This window comes from Aethina tumida, chromosome 7 (assembly GCF_024364675.1).
Source record: "Aethina tumida isolate Nest 87 chromosome 7, icAetTumi1.1, whole genome shotgun sequence".
Taxonomy (NCBI): Eukaryota; Metazoa; Arthropoda; class Insecta; order Coleoptera; family Nitidulidae; genus Aethina; species Aethina tumida.
Window position 1 is genome coordinate 6668349 of NC_065441.1, and position 16700 is coordinate 6685048.

Sequence of the window (16700 nt, forward strand, 5' to 3'; positions counted from 1 at the left end):
AACAACAAAACAGGAAAATAACGGCTCACGGCGTCTTATGGCAGTCATCAGTCAGATGAAAATCCGGATTATGCTCGTCGTTCTAATGGAAACAAAGATATTACCGGGGCAGAGAGAGTCGGCTCGTGTAGTTTCGCCGGATGCTTTGTTGGCTTCGGTTTACATGCTAAATACAACGGCACGTCGTGAGGGTGCAGGAACACCACCGCCGCCGACCCCCCTGTTCTTACATTCATTCGTTTTCATTTTTCTCCCGCTTTCCACGTTTGCGGGGCCCCGTCCGACTGTCATCCGGCTGACGGGTGGGATGATTTACACATCCGGCTTAAAATCATTTTCTCTGTCAAGTGATGCGGCACGGTATTTATTTTCAGTTACGGTAATTATGGCGATGATGAAAGCGTAGTTGGGGCGACGCCCGAGGGCGGTGGGAAAATTACGGAAATGTGTAATTGAAATCAGCTCTCTGAATAACGACGTCAGAGGATTTAATTATTGTAATGTACCACAAGGTATTTACACAAATGGTTCAACGATGGGAAATGAAGTGTACGAATTAAAAATGCATCTCGTTATGGAAAAAACCTTGTTTTGTTAAGACTTACGATATTTATGGCGTCCATTGCCATTTTGATCGACTTTCCAAAAACACAACACACAGCACAAACAAACACAAACAACGATGAAAACCAATTTATGCCATGTGTGCGTTTTGATATATTGCCACGACAATCATCCCAATACACTAAAACACTAAAACAGGTTGTTGGAAATTATTTGAGTTGCGGCAGATAAGATGATAAGCGTGTGTTATCTGTTAAACAAATACCAAGCGTAGAATTTTACATTTTCTTTAGTTTACTAGAAATATTTTTTATGAATTTCCATCAATAGTATTATCACAAGATAAATACTCCCAAAGGGAGAGCAAGATAATAAAACAGAAAAACATTGTTTTCTTTGCTAAGACCCCGTCAAAATCAAATTAGTCGCTCCACTCTCCCTTAATAAATATTTGTCCTAATTAAATTCTAAAATTTATTGGAGTGCACTCGTCTGCGAGCCGCCCCAGTGGAAAAAAAAGTTTGGTAAATTACGATGTTCCAAGATCACGTAACAGTCCTTGACCTGGCACTTTTATTTTCGTGGAGCAGGGACCCTTTTAACTGATGATCTCCCCAAACTTGCCCTCGAGTTGGTTAAGCCTTGAGACCATACACTCAAAACGTTGAGGATGTTTCCCGAGATATTGGAGGTTTAAATTTTTTAATTAATTTTAAATTTTCAGGTTGACAATGGAATAGTTCAAGGTCATAAGTGTGTCAATTATGCACTTCGCAAGACCTGCGAGACTTTTCTCGACTTGAAAGAGCTCTAAATGAGTGTGGCTTAGTCTTAATAATATTTTTATTGATCTAGATAACGTCTGTTTTCACAGACTGATAAGATGTGTAATCTGGATAATAAAAAATAATTAACATAAAATTATTACCGTAATGCATCATTCCTGACAACATTAGATTTTTGATTGACTTATAAATTAATCAGGCTTATTAATTTGAAATATCAATAATGTTTGAAGGACTAGTTTGTAGAAAAATAATAAAAAAAAACATTATAAGACATAATTATTAATCATAATAAACATAAAATTACTTTAATACCAGTTAATCAGTAACTGAAATAAAATGTTGAAAGTCCCTTTCACAAAATCATATGCTGTCATTTTCAATATTGTTATTATTATTATTATTATAATACTTAATTTATCGACAGAAATCAACATAAAAATAATAACTACAATAAATAACAAATAGTTTATTCTGTCCTCTTAAATTTCACTAATTTATTTTATAGTTAGTAATTAATATAAAAATAATCAGTATAATGAATGACTTATATCAATAATAAATAGTTTCTATCAATAATAAACATTTTTTTGTTTGACTTAAAGTTAAATCAAACGTATCATAATATTTAATATTAATAATGTAACAGAAGATTCAACAGAAATAATTTTTAATTTATTTCAATTATAAAATTATCATAGAAGTAAATTATCAACTCCTGTATAAAATATTCAATAAATAATTTGATTATCTATAAAAAGGAATTGATTGACTCACAGTATTGAAAAGATCAATCCTTAAATGCCACATTTACAGATTTTGATTGACTTGAAGTTAAATCAAACATAATATAATAATTAATAATATTTAACTGCAGATTCAACATAGATATTTTTTAATTTCAGTATAAAATATTCAATAAATAATTTGAATAATTATAATTTGATCTACCAATCAATCCTTAAATGTCACATTTACAGATTTTAGTTCTGTATTCTTATATTTCATTTGTATAATTTATCGTCAGTAATTAAAATCTATTGTCACTAATTAGTATAAAATAGAGAACGAAAAAAATGGAAAAATAAGACTAATTAATAGTACTTAATATTAATACTAGAAATTCAGATTTAAATAAAAGAATTTTGATTGAAAATTCAAATTTTAAAAGAATAATAAAATTAAAATTATAAAAATCAGTATAAAACGTCTAAGAAATTACTTTCATGGTAGTTAAAGAGACTGATTGTCCTGCAGTGTTGAAAACAAATACTTGAAAGTCAGTTTCACAGATTTATGTCTTAAATTTCATTTTTTTAATTTAATTTAATTAACAAAAAACTATGAATATTTTCTGTCAACTTTTTGAATGTTTTGAAGTTAAATGAAACACATTAATATTAGCAAGTTCCACATATTCATATTTAGAAGTTTTTATGGTAATTGGCTTAGTATTTAACATGTTAATTAGTAATATAAAAGATTCAGTAGAAATAATTTTAATTGAAGCAACAAATTGTAAAGGAATAATGAAATTAAAATTATCAATGCCAACATAAAATATCCTATAGATCACTTCAATAGCAGTTAAATAGTGATTGACTTACAATGTTGGAAAGACAAATACTTGAAAGTCAGCTTCACCGGTGTTCTGTCCTGTTAAATCCCGCTTATTTAATTTATCGCCAGTCGAATTAAATTTCGCGGCTGAGAGGAAAATAATTGGATAATTGTTCGAAAAGTAATTAAAAGTGACAAACGGTCCCTTTTAAAAAGTTAAGTCATCTACTATAATTAGTGGAAAACAACGGTGGTACCGGCGAACTTGTCGGGTGCCTGAGTTCGAAGGGCCAAAATTAGTTTCGTACTCTCGAATACAGAATGTTTGATTTAAAGTTAATTTATCACGTTCCGCACTTAATAATTCCAGTAATTTTAATTTTGTTTGTTCGACGAACAAACGGCAGAAGGGGGAGAGCAGCACGCCCATAACTTTCCGCCGAGTTTCCGTCAGTTTCCCCATTAAACTTTCGACCCGAAACTCAGTTAACACTGGCTCTTTATGAAATTTTCAATTAGCGCACTAGGAGACATAGTTTCCGCGTGTTCCGGGAAGTTTAAAGAAAACCGCCGGAACGATGCAGGTGGCTTTGCTCCCACGCAATATTCGATTTGCTAGCAGTTCATGTGAGAGCTACGGTCGAAATTATTTTGCTAGGAATGTCTGTAATTATCATCGGTCCGGTATGAACGAAAATACCGGAGAATTGAACAATAACAAGACCCGCATAGTCGGTTGTTATTATATAATATGTTCACAGACATTCCCGCTTTGTTCTGCGGTGGCTGCAAGTGAAGCTGCGTCTGGAGCAGGACGTGTCAACGAAATATGTACATCTTCTTAAGACCTATCACTAACCAGTATTTATTCTATTGGGGAAGCCGAGTGCGAGGGTGGTATCGATTTGACCCAGAAATGAAACAATGTTTCCAAACTCTTAAAACCTTTCATTATTTTACCCCGGAAAATACAAAACGCCTCGAGAGGCAGATGGAAAGTCAACAGCAATATAAAACCGGTCGTAGGCCGAACTTTTGTGTGACGAGCATGTGAGGCTCTTTCAAAATAAAATTAATTTCATTATGTGCTCGGGACTCAAGAATGTTTTAATAAAGTGATCTCCATTAAAAACATACAAGTACTCCGTTTTATTTTTAGGGATACGCCGGAACATAATGCCTCGGGGTTGTTAGGGAAATTGTGCAATGGCATTTATGATAATGGGAAAACATTCGGGAGCAACTCCGGGTACGTTTGGGACTTGCATGGATTAATTTTGCATAAATCTTTTTGTTTAAATGTTTTTATTAGCATACGTTTTCATATTTGAGTGGATGTAAACCGGGTCAAAAATAATATTTGGTGCCTCCAGTTCATCTTAAATCAATAAAAGGCGAAGGACTTTATTATACCAGAGTAGTCTCAAAAATATTAGACCTGTATAAATAAACCTGTTTGTCGCTAGCAAAAAAATATTGACTCAAATGGTTTTTATTTTGATTAATAAAATTTTGTTTAAGCTGAAATTCAGAAGCGTAAGTCTCAAGTTTCAAGATATTACATTAATTGGTATTTATTTGACAACCATCGAAAGTGTCCAACAAATATTCAAATGATTCAGTGCTATAAGACTTGTAGGTGTAGTTTGCAGTTGAAGGTTTTTTTAAAATATTCACCATAAACACCATGATGGTGAAAGTATATTGAGGCAAAATAGAACTTTCAGGATTGCTCCCGATACCTTCTCAAGAGAAAGAGATAAATAACGTACAACAAAAGACGATTCATTCAAAAAACTCCCAGTCACCAACGCAAAACAGACAGCCGAGGCTTGTTGTCACCATCCGGTATGAAATTTACGCACCTCCGCCGCGGATCACATAAATTTGCACCGACCCCGGCGACATTTGCACATCTGAAACACGAACTAATAAAATTAACGACGCTTTAAGTTAATTAAATTTCCCCCTGTGAACACAAAGACCTCTTTATGTGCGGATCCGCATCTGGCGTAACACGGCGGCGGACCCGCCGTCCTTTATACTTGTAACTTTGTTACATCAAGACGACACCGGGACCGGCAAAGCGACGAGCCCGCTGTGCTAATAATTTTATTCGCGCACAAGAAACCGAGACCGCGTCCAACGTCCGCGGCAACTCGATTACGTGCCACTTTGTTCCCGACGTATTCATGAAATTCCCCCGTGGTCAACACCCTGCAGTTACCACTGAAGTTTTCAAAGCTGAAACTAGTTAATCCGGAGTTTATTTGACGAAACCTTACAACAAACGGTCAATAATGACTATTATTAATTGGATTTTCCATTTAACGTGGTCTAGAATTTGTTCAAGTTGAATGCACTCGTGTGAAGTCAAATGTCAAGTTTTAACATGCTGAGGCCCAAATTACCTCTATATACAACTTGAACTAGCAAAAGTGTTTGTAGTTTTTGGTGCTGAACTCTAAGGCATTACAATGAAGAAATGCTAGCTGTTACTAAATTACAGCTACACATTTATTATTAATACACCTTTATATTATTAATATATTTTAGTAAGTAGCTATAATTATGGCCACTACTGTACATGCACATAAATCTATTATCAATTCAGAGGTGATATTTATAAAGCTGTGAAAACTATAATCAAATAAATCTATAATAATTGACATATTTTAAACAGGTCAGTGTCAATTTTAGTTTACAATGTTACTTCATTACTTTAATAGAATTGTAAATTCACACGAGAACATATATTACATCATACATCCACGTCAGTAACTGCTCCGAACAATTTTAGCCTGATTTTACTCATTGTCAGTTTCCATTCATGTGCCGTTTTAATACATCTAATCCAATGAACATGATGACCTGCTATATGCATCGATAATTGAATTCCATGTTAACATATCGATTCGCCACCTTTCCATTCACGTATGAAGCCCACAAGTGCAGATAAATTACGTGTCTGACTGGCGAGTGGTGCGTTAAACGTGGTGCAGGGATTGAACACCGTTAAAATTACAAATCTCCACGGCGTTAGAAACAACGAAATTAATGCATCACACACACACACACACAAACCGGTATCCATTCCGAGGCGTTTAGTGCACGGATGAAGTTTCCGTGTCGGAGAGGATCATCCAACGGCTCGATGTCGTGGAATGTGAGTGCAGCTTCGGGAATTTCAGTCAAAGCTTCGCGCAAACGGGTGGGAGAATGGATAGGATTACTGGGAATTTGCAGCGGACGTACGAGAAGGCTCTTTGCATAATGCTCCCCGTCTGGATTATGGTGCGGGCCAGTCTAATTACTCCCAGTGTTCGTTTGATACGCTCTAATGCGAGTGTTTTAAGAAGTGTGAGATATAAAACGGCAGTAACATCGACAACTTTATTTTATTGGGTGGGCAAATAGGGCAGCCGTCGCCCGTATCTTGGAAGCTTTTAATTGAATTGATATAAAAAATATTAGCGATAAAAGTAGCCCTAAAAGAGACGAGGAAAATACAAAAAAAGTTTCACAATTCCTCATGTTTCATTCTTATTTACCATTGTATTTAAGATATTGTTTGTTTGTTTATCATATATTTTTATCAAAATCTTTTTTGAACCTAATAGTTTTAATGATTTTTTTGGGATTTTAACTACATTTTACATTTTTAGTGATTTTTCGTTTTCTTGTAATTTCAGTGATAATTTATTCATTAAATTCGTAAAAAAATCACTAAAGATGTAGCTTATCGTAATCCTTAATTACTCCAATTTGTTCACTACTTTTCGACATTTAGTCATAGGTAAAATCGGTCATTAGATAATTTGATTATAAAGTCATAAGTAAAATCGGTTGTAAGGTAAACTTGGTCATAAGGTAAATTTGGTAATAAGATAAAGGCCATGAGACGATAAACATACCGAATCGGCCCCAGAAAGAGATCGGGCTCATAATTTCAGGGAATCTTAGTACTAATAAGATTCTTCGATAGTGCTAGTTTCAGGTCTTTATCTATAACCGCTTCCGAGTAAATCGAAAATACTGAGAATTCAGAAAAATTAATTTTCTCAGCGCTGTGTGAATCGATTGATCTAGATGCCGAATATGTTTTGGGGGACGATGAAAGCTTTTCGGAAAAAAAAATGAGAGCTATATCGGTTCACAAGGATATTAAAAAAAATGAGTTTATTTTCTTAATTTCCATTTTTAACCGTCTTACGATTACGACACAATTATGAAATTATTTTTTTTGAATTCCTCGTCCAATTTCCGATAAATATATGAGCTTTTGGAATTATTAAAAACGGTACGCCATATTGAAAAAAAATAAAATCCATTTTTTTGCTCAAATATCGGGTTTTTTAACAATTTTACTCTTGAACTGATATGATACGGAACTGATATGCTTATTGAGCTGGTGAAAACAACAGAAAAAATTAGATGCACTCATATCAAAATATTTTTTTTATTTAATATTTTTAACATCGATATTTAATGACGACTAGTCCCATTCGGAATGAACTCTTTTTTTAATAAAGCATTGCATACGGGCATCTTGAGGAACAACTACTAGATTTGGAACATACACAACATCTCTTAATTTGAACATTCTTCTGTATCATCATCACATACAACATCTAAATTGAATGATTCAAGTTTCGTTTTCTTTTATAGTTTTTAACACGACAATTAGAAAACAGAGAACATCATCGACTGCAATTGGACACTCAAAAGCAGCCGAGAACTCTTCAGCATCATCAGATTTTATATATTCTGGAGTACCTGGTGTTTTTTTTTTTAAGAATTTTGAACAAACACTTGGATTTATTAGTTTTAGATGTTGACATATTTTCACTTAAATAATAATATAGACAAATAAAAATAATTATTAAATATAGATAAAAATACACCCAATGCTTCTTTGGAATGTCAACAGTCAATAATTTTAAGGTTATCTACAAAAAAAACAGTGTTACCTGTTTTAAATTACAGTTCCATCTTATGGTCGTTAAATTAATTAAATATCGATACAATAGAAATGTATACTGATTTTATTATTATAGTGAATAATAAATTTAAATAAATTTTATAATAGTAATTAAGAAGATTAAATAAAAAATTTTTTTTTGATATGAGTGTATCTAATTTTTTCTGTTGTGTTCACAGCTTAGTAATCAAATAAGTTCCGTATCATATCAGTTCAAGAGTAAAATTATTAAAAAACCAGATTTTTGAACAAAAAAATGGATTTTATTTTTTTTTTCAATATGGCGTACCTTTTTTAAAAATTCCAAAAGCTCATATATTCATCGGAAATTGGACGAGGAATTCAAAAAAAATAGTTTCGTAATTGTGTCGTAATCGTAAGATGGTTAAAAATTGAAATTAAGAAAACAAACGCATTTTGTTTAAGGTCCTTGTGAACCGATATAGCTCTCATTTTTTTTCCGAAAAGCTTCCATCGTCCCCCAAAACATATCCGGCATCTAGATCAATCGATTCACACAGCGCTGAGAAAATTAATTTTTCCGAATTTTCAGTATTTTCGATTTACTCAGAAGCGGTTATAGATAAAAACCTGAAACTCGCACTATCGAAGTATCTTATTAGTATTAAGATTCCCTGAAATTATGAGCCCGATCTCTTTCTGGGGCCGATTCGGTATATTTATCGTCTCATGGCCTTTGGTCATAAAGTCATAAAATCGGTCATAAGGTAATTCCAGCAGTAGATAATTTGGTTATAAGGTAAAATCGATTATTTTTAATTACTAAATTTTCAGTAATATTTTTCTGGATTTTAGTAATATTTTACATTCATATTAATTTTTACGTTTTTTTTTTTTTTGTAATTTCATAATAATTTATTCACTAAATTCGTAAAAAATCACTAAAAATATGGTTTCTTCTAATTCATAAATTATTCAAATTCCACAACTTTGTAGTTTTAAATAGTTAAAACTACAAATTTTGTCATTTAGTCATTTAGTAATTTGATCATTAAATAATTCGGTCTTAATTTGGTCATGAAGTATTTAGTCATTAGGTAATTTGGTTACGATTACGGTTAGTACATTTTAAGGTGTAAGTAAATGGATACTCATCTTCTGCGCATTCTTGTCTTTATGTTAAACTCAACTTTAGCAATCCCTACATTTATTACCCAAGATATAAATTACCAGAGTACAGCACAAACCCACCGGTGGGTTCTGTAAATGACAATGTGCAATGTTGCGAAATGTACTCGCAATCGCAAACAATATATTCAACCACCTATGTGAAAACTCGCAGGCTGCGCTCAGTTCCAGCATCCGGTGTGCCACTGTCCATTTTTTATCACGACCGCAGTTGTATCCTGAATTTATTATTCCCGGTCTCTCGCCCGGGCTCCACATTACGAATTACAAGTGCACACTAGAGGTGGATGTTAATTTGCTTCGCGTGCACACACATACGCAAACCAATAAAATATTAAAGTTGTAAAAGATAATTTTCACAACGAGACCACCGGCGCCAAAGCGGGAGGATTAGGGCGAATTTGCACTGGGAAATGGTCTGGATTACCGAGACTCATCTAATTATACGTTGGTCGAAATCTATTCTCTCCCCGTTTTGTTTGGTGCTCACAACGTTTACGAGAGATTTACAATGTTTTTCTTGTGGCACAAAACATGAGTTGCGACCTCGTAAACGCTGATTTGAATTATCTTTATTTGCTCAGCAACTATTGGAATATGCGGGAGCAAATTATTAAACGTCCGTTGTAGACTTTGGTGCATAAAAACATTGTTGGATGAACATAAAACCGACAGTCAATACTCATAACTCTAGTATTTCTTGTTAACTATCAAATCCACCCCAAACACTCCAGATTAAATTTCACGTTTGCATTAGTTGGAAGCTGGAAAATCAATATTTATTTTTTGAAAATCGGTGTTCGATACACACGCCTAAAGCGAAAGTGGGACAGATATCACATTAGTATGTATCGATGCTACAAAGCCAAACACAAGAGGTATTCTCAGGCAACACAGCCCCGCACACAACCATGGCTCCATAGCTGGCGTGTTTGCTTTGTACTGTTTGGGTTTCCGAATGCAATTTCGAATTTATTTAATATAAACGCCAATGGAGATCGAATTGAAATCGAAGTTCTATTGGCAAATATTATTATTCGGTGCATTTTCTTCCTTTGATTTTCTCTTAGAACTCCAACTAATTATTCAACGAAGTTTATAAATATTGTAGGTCTCTTCGAATTTACATTATCATAGATATGTGAGTTAATTTAAACTTCCAATGAAAGTTAAGACTTAAAACTTCTCAGGCAGTAAAAACAAATAAGCAACCCACAACAGTAATTGGGAATTTGGAGTCTGGAGGCCCCGAAAGAGGGACAATGTCTTCCAAAATGTTCCAATATCGTGAACCACAAGTTAAATTAAGTCTGAATAGTTCATGTAAAATCTTGCATAATTAATGGTTAAGCGGATTCGAACAGACAATCTAGCAACAATGGCTGCTTCGGTGGAACCGTTTCCTTGAATATGGAAAAGGGAGGCGGGTGATCGTCCCCCCCGAAGACTTCGTCACTTTGAAGCCTTTGAAATCGCACGGGCCAATTGATTATCCAATGTAACACTGGTTTATTTATGGTAATGTGTATTATGTGTTCGTTACAGAAGCGACTTCGACTATTCGGTTCGCTTATTCGATTCAATATTCCGAATTTACATGCGTGTGTGTGTGATAGGACGGGACTCCCGTTGTGCGAAGTTTATGTCGGCACCCGCTGATTTATGTATATGGATTTATTATTCCTTTTGTGGCGCCTTTATTACAGCCACCAAGGACCTCTTTTCGGTTTCGCTACGAAATGTATTCCGGCTCCTCGTCCAATCCCATTTCTTTTATGTTAATCAGAAATTCCAGAAAGTGGCTTTGTTAATTGAAGATGAATTGATAAAATATGAGGGTAGGTAGTAGTTATAAACATAAATTTAAATTTATACTTTAAGGAATTTGTCTCTTCTTAACCACGAAGCAACCACAACAAGTTACAATATTTAGAGTTAAATAAGTAGAATTAAATGATTGGATTACAAAGATAACAGAAAGAACATTTCTTTTCCTTCCTTCAAATAAAGTTTCCCTCTTGATTGATTGAATTTATGTTTAACGGCGCCTAAGTTAAAAACCTCCAGAGAGTAACAAACAAAAACTTAAACTTCCACATTTCAGCATCAACTTAAAGATTGTTTCGAACTGTTAATTGACACGAAAACAAGGAGTCATCCGCAAATTGGCAACGAAAGACGGCTTAAAAAACTCGAAGACAAAACTTTCCAATTAAAACAACACCATTCAAAATTGATAAGCGTCAGCATTAACCCACCCCTGACACTAAATTATTTAACCAATGTTATTAAGTGGAGTACAAAAACGGTAACAACGCCCTGAATTTTAAATACAGTCGCTTCCCCTTCATCGGTTTTTGCACTTTATGGGATTAATAACATTTATGATGTGTACATATTCGCACCGCACGAAATGGAACGCACACACACACCACTCATTGGGGGTGGCATTGTTTTGTCGGGGTCCTAAGTGGGAGCGTGAATGCTATTAGCCGGGCCGAATTTCAGGAGAACAATGAACGAAGGGTTGGATTTTAACGCGATGGATTCGATGTAAGAAACGAGAACAATGTGCCCTTCATTTTTGGCCTAAATGAAAAAATCTAAATTTATAAAGCAACGAGTGAAGCTAGCTTCAAAGGTAGCGGTGGTAAATTGGAGCGTTCAAGTTTCGAAATTAGGAGTTGTGAGTTTGATTAGTTAATTATTCTGCTCTTGATTAGACACCTTTGAAATTGGCGAAACAGCACCATAAGCGTTTACTTTGGAGGCACATTGTACAAACTTCCGCCGGCTTCTTAAAACTGCACATTACTAATTCAATGCGTTTGCCTTTAGTTGTATAAAGTAACTCATTACGCGCCTTTGACTACTTAAATATTTGTAACTTTACAAATTCCCATAATGCAAGCTCCGTGCTCTTTTGTTACTTTAACAATATGAACTTTTGTGCCAAGTTATTTTCATTGAACTCGTTTCTTCGTTAGTTTTGCATTATAAACTGGTGTTCTGAATATTTGTATATTCATTAATGATGTCAAAGATTGACTCAATCTACATCGTTAGTCATTCTTTTTTTCAATTATAGAATTTGTCTGTCGGAGCTAAATCTGTGAGAATTCAAATTTTTATTGTACGAGTATTTCACTGTTTATTGTTTTTCCTTCTTAAGGATAATCAATATTAATTGGTCCATAGGCATCCAAAAAAACTGACGCCAATAACTTTCCAGCAGATGAAATTATTTTCCCATTTTTTTGAGTTTGTAGCTATTGCAAGTTCTTCACGAAGCTGTTTCTGTTCAATTGTGAGCAAATATTGTATTGATCTTACTTACAGCATTTTCGTATCATAATTTTCAGTCAAAATGTGTCTCTTTAGAATGCCTATCATTTCTGCTAGTACTCATGTCGAAGATCATCTAAAACTTTGGACTTTGTTTAACATTTCTAACAACATCACCTCATTTGTTATTTTACTAATTTTCAATATTGGGTGGACTAAAACTTCAAATAACGATAACGAGGCTTTTACATATTAACAATTTATTTACAAGTAATACTATCAAAAATCACGTATAGTTTATTCATATAAGGTACGGAGTGAACAATAGTCATAATAATTCAGATTCAGTACACATGGTTATTGATAGGGTATTTAAAACTAAAGATGTTTAATGATAATAATGATGTTTAATAATGATATTTTTAAATAAATATTAAAAAATATTCTTTTGAACTCAATAATTTTGCATAAAATGAACATTATAACTCATATTATTTACCGTAATCTTATAATAAATTAAATAAATATATAAATGGAATGGTATGTATGATCTCGTACTTATCAAGCAACTAAATTTGTCTATGATGCTCCGTATCCAGTTTGAATGGAGTATAGAACGTCCTCTGTTGATGGCTGTCAAATAAACACCAATTAATGTAGCATCTTGAAACTTGAGACTTAAACTTTTGAAGGTTAATACTTTCTAATACCAAAGTAAGTTAGTAGAAAACACAACAATATATTCGAAGTCGGTTAGGGCTGTCCCCGCATTTATCTTTTGACACTTAAGATAGAATCAACATTTGTAGAACTTCTATCATTGTAATTTTGCAAACATTGCAACATTTTATGCTGTGAATTATTTATTTATTTTACAAATTTACTTACTTTGAAAGGAGAGATGTACTGCCGCATTCTCTCCTGCATTGTATACTTTTGTTTTATTCTTTTAGTAGTCGATAACCAATATATTGTTCAGGTTTTTTGAATACGTAATGAAAATAGACACGTACTGTATTCGTTACTTTATTTTACGACAGGTGATAATAATGGAACGTCTGGATATAAGAAAAGACGTCATTTGCAATGAGGAGACGGAGTTGTAGTCGGAGTAGCAGATCAGAATTCAATATGAAAAGTAATTTGTTCAGCAAATCAGAAAATTCATATTACCTTTGTTCTGATGTAATCACAATAAAAAGAATTGTGTGACTTAGATGCGAATTATTAGGATATTCAACTGACACTTCAGAAGCTGTAAATTATAATTAATTCAGTTACATAAATTAAAGTATCATAATAAATCTGAAAATTAATATTATCCTTGTTTTGACGGATTTACAAATAAAACAAAACATTGATGTGGCAATTATGGTAATAATTAATTAAGCGTTATACAAATAAAATACCGAGTTTATGCAACAATTCAAACAAACAGCGCCAGAAACAAACAAGTTGCAACACGTGAAACGATTTGCGCCTCACTTTTTCGGCGATCATCACGAGGCAACGGTGTAACGGGGGCGTCACCAATTCAGCAACGTGTCGCAACATAATGGTGTTTCGCGTGACAAAACGCCATTAGCGATCCGGCACGTCCGATTGAATTAAGCCGGCCGGCACGTTGACCAAGGCATCAAAGTGGACCGGAGGTCCGGGGGCGCCCGGTCAATTTCCGTGTCGCACCAATTTCATCATCACGGGACGATGCGGGTTCACTTTTCCGCGGCTCACACGTTCGAACATTAATTATTCAAACACGTTCGGACCGGCGTTTCGGCGTGACGGTGGCGGCGCCTTAATGTACTGCCCGGCTCTTTGTTTTCGACATTATCCGGTCGCAAAAGCCAAATGGACACGTAATGCGGCGGCAATTTGCGACGGACACTCGCACAAATTTCATTAGTGCAGCAGTGCTTCAATTCGAAAATACTCCTTTGCTAATTTGCTTTGCACGTTGTGTGTATTGGGTGCAAAGCGGATCAGAAAGAGATAATTAACTGTGGAGAGACCGCAACTGCGCGACAGCCATGTTAAGTCTGGGCTAACTCAAAAAGTGGTCATAGTTGTGAAACAATTAATGGATGCCGTTCTGTACGTTGGACTTCAGTGTGTTTGGATTTAATCACTGCAACCCAAAATAAGTTTTAAGTTTAAGTTAACAAAATAACTTGATTTGGTGCCATATGATTTAATTTAATCTTCTTTATGTTTATATTTGGTGCTTCTCGAACAAATTGGTCCGTACACATTAGATAATTGGAACATCTGGAAGTTCAGTTGACCTGTTTGGATATTAATCCAATTAAATTATGCACGACCAGAACCTCCCCATTGGATTTATTTGAGGTTAGAGTGGGTGTTCACAGCCGGGTAATGTTTGTTTAGACACAGAACTGCGGAATGCTTTTACTCTGTTCTTTTTAATGGATGCTTTAATCATTAATTCCTCGGAGGATAATGTTACATGGACGAGACCACATGTGGAACTAACGGAAACGGAATTAAAAAAGCCTTGATAAACGTTAAACATCAAAGGGACTGTCGCAACGTCGAGTATAATACCGAGGAGACGATATTTAAAAATCCATCATCAACCTTAATATACTCCTATGAACAATTATTCAGTGAAGCGCTTTGGTAATACTGATTAAATGCACTATGCAGATCTAAAACTGATTTTACAAGGCATATTGACAAGCACAAAGGCCATAAAATGAAAACTCTTTACGTTAAAATCTATGAAAAAGATAAAATATGCACAAATGTACAAGAAGAGTAATCAAAACGTAAAAACAAGTAAAGGAGTAGTAAATGTTCGTTTTATGAGATAAGTGGCATCATTGCATTCCCATTGTCCACCCACGTCTCCTCAATCACCATAACGACTAATAGTTTTAATCGTTCGGAGGCAACAGACCGAAAGCAAACGAAACGACGATTAAAGGATCCCCATCATCGACTTGGAAATGAAAACGAGGAATGGGACCGGACGGAAGAGCGTTTCCAATTATAAATACGGCCTCGAAAACCTTTAGGCACATAACTGCATCATTAAACGGCGGTCAGTTTCGCAAATGGACCAAACCGTCAGCCATTCAAACGCACAGTTGTCAAAACATAATCCATTCTGTGCAAATTGCTTCTTAAAGCTAAACAGTAGATTGATTGGTTGTGTAACGGCCGACTTTTCACACACGTGATTTTTCAAATTCCCCAGGCTCGCTTTGTCTAATTGATTTTCGCCAAGTTTTGATCGAGGTTGTCCTGGTTAATCCCAACTGGTGGCTCGAGGATGCCACTATGCGGTCCGCCCTTCAAGTTAACACTCTTTGCATTAACTACGGTCGAACGGCCGTTTCCATTCGCCCGGTAAGTACTTATCTAATGGCTGACGGCCAAATCGCTGTAATTTACGCAATTATTTGTTTATCGAACAACCTGCACCAATTCTACGTCAGAAGAGGCAATTCGCAACAAAAAAGTATAATTACGGGAATTTGTTGGCTATTTGAATGAAGTCTTACCACAACCTTGGAAGATATGACCATAATTTGCTTACCTGAAAAGTAAAAGATATGTGTAATAGTGTGTAATAATAAATTCAAGGAATTAACATAAATACAGTAATCTGTAATGTTATCGTCTGTAAAAGGTGGTGCCCTCTACAGTTCGGTAGCGGTAATATAGTATAATCTCGTAACTTTTATTAAGATCACAAAAAATGTATTTAATTAGTCCTATCTAGAACCCCGAAGTGCTCTGGTATAAAAGTCACGTATCCAGAGACTCGATTATCCGGTGACAGCAGTTTCAAAAACCGGTAGACCAATTACTGGCGGCGGCTGCGGAAACGTCGTAGGTGCAATTTACATACTCGACGGCACAGCTATAAATACAGCAACGAAATTAGTTACAACTTAATCTAGGTCCCCATTGAATCCGAGTGGAAGCAGCCGCAAAACGGGAGCGGGAGAAGCTACCGGCACCCGGGGCCCCATGATTAGGACTCCGCGCGAGCACATTCTAATGAAGTAATTGAATTTACTGCGCGAGCAAATTGAAAAATATAATTAAAACCGGCGTGCCGTATGTTACGTGCCGCGTGCGGGTACCGGAGCAAACAGAAATAAAAACTGGAGTCGGATGCCCGGCGAAAAGCGGCACGTTTTTAAATAATTAAAAAGTTTCGTACGAGTTGTTTGACGGCTCAACGTAAACTTATGTTTATTTTTAGTATCACGGCGTATCCACTGTTGTGGGGTAAAATTACTAACTAGGATTATTACAAATGGCGAGGTTTCATGAATATTAAAGTTTTATATACTGTTTATTATTCTGCCTCGTGGTCTGTGAAAATTTTAACGTAATTTTAA

At 34.9% G+C, this 16700-nt stretch overlaps 1 protein-coding gene across 2 annotated transcripts in view; it reads right to left on the minus strand.

Moving 5' to 3' along the window:
- LOC109605407 (neurobeachin) overlaps positions 1-16700 on the minus strand; it is a 285559-nt gene that overhangs the window by 219760 nt on the left and 49099 nt on the right. The gene's annotated exons all lie outside the window — the stretch shown is intronic.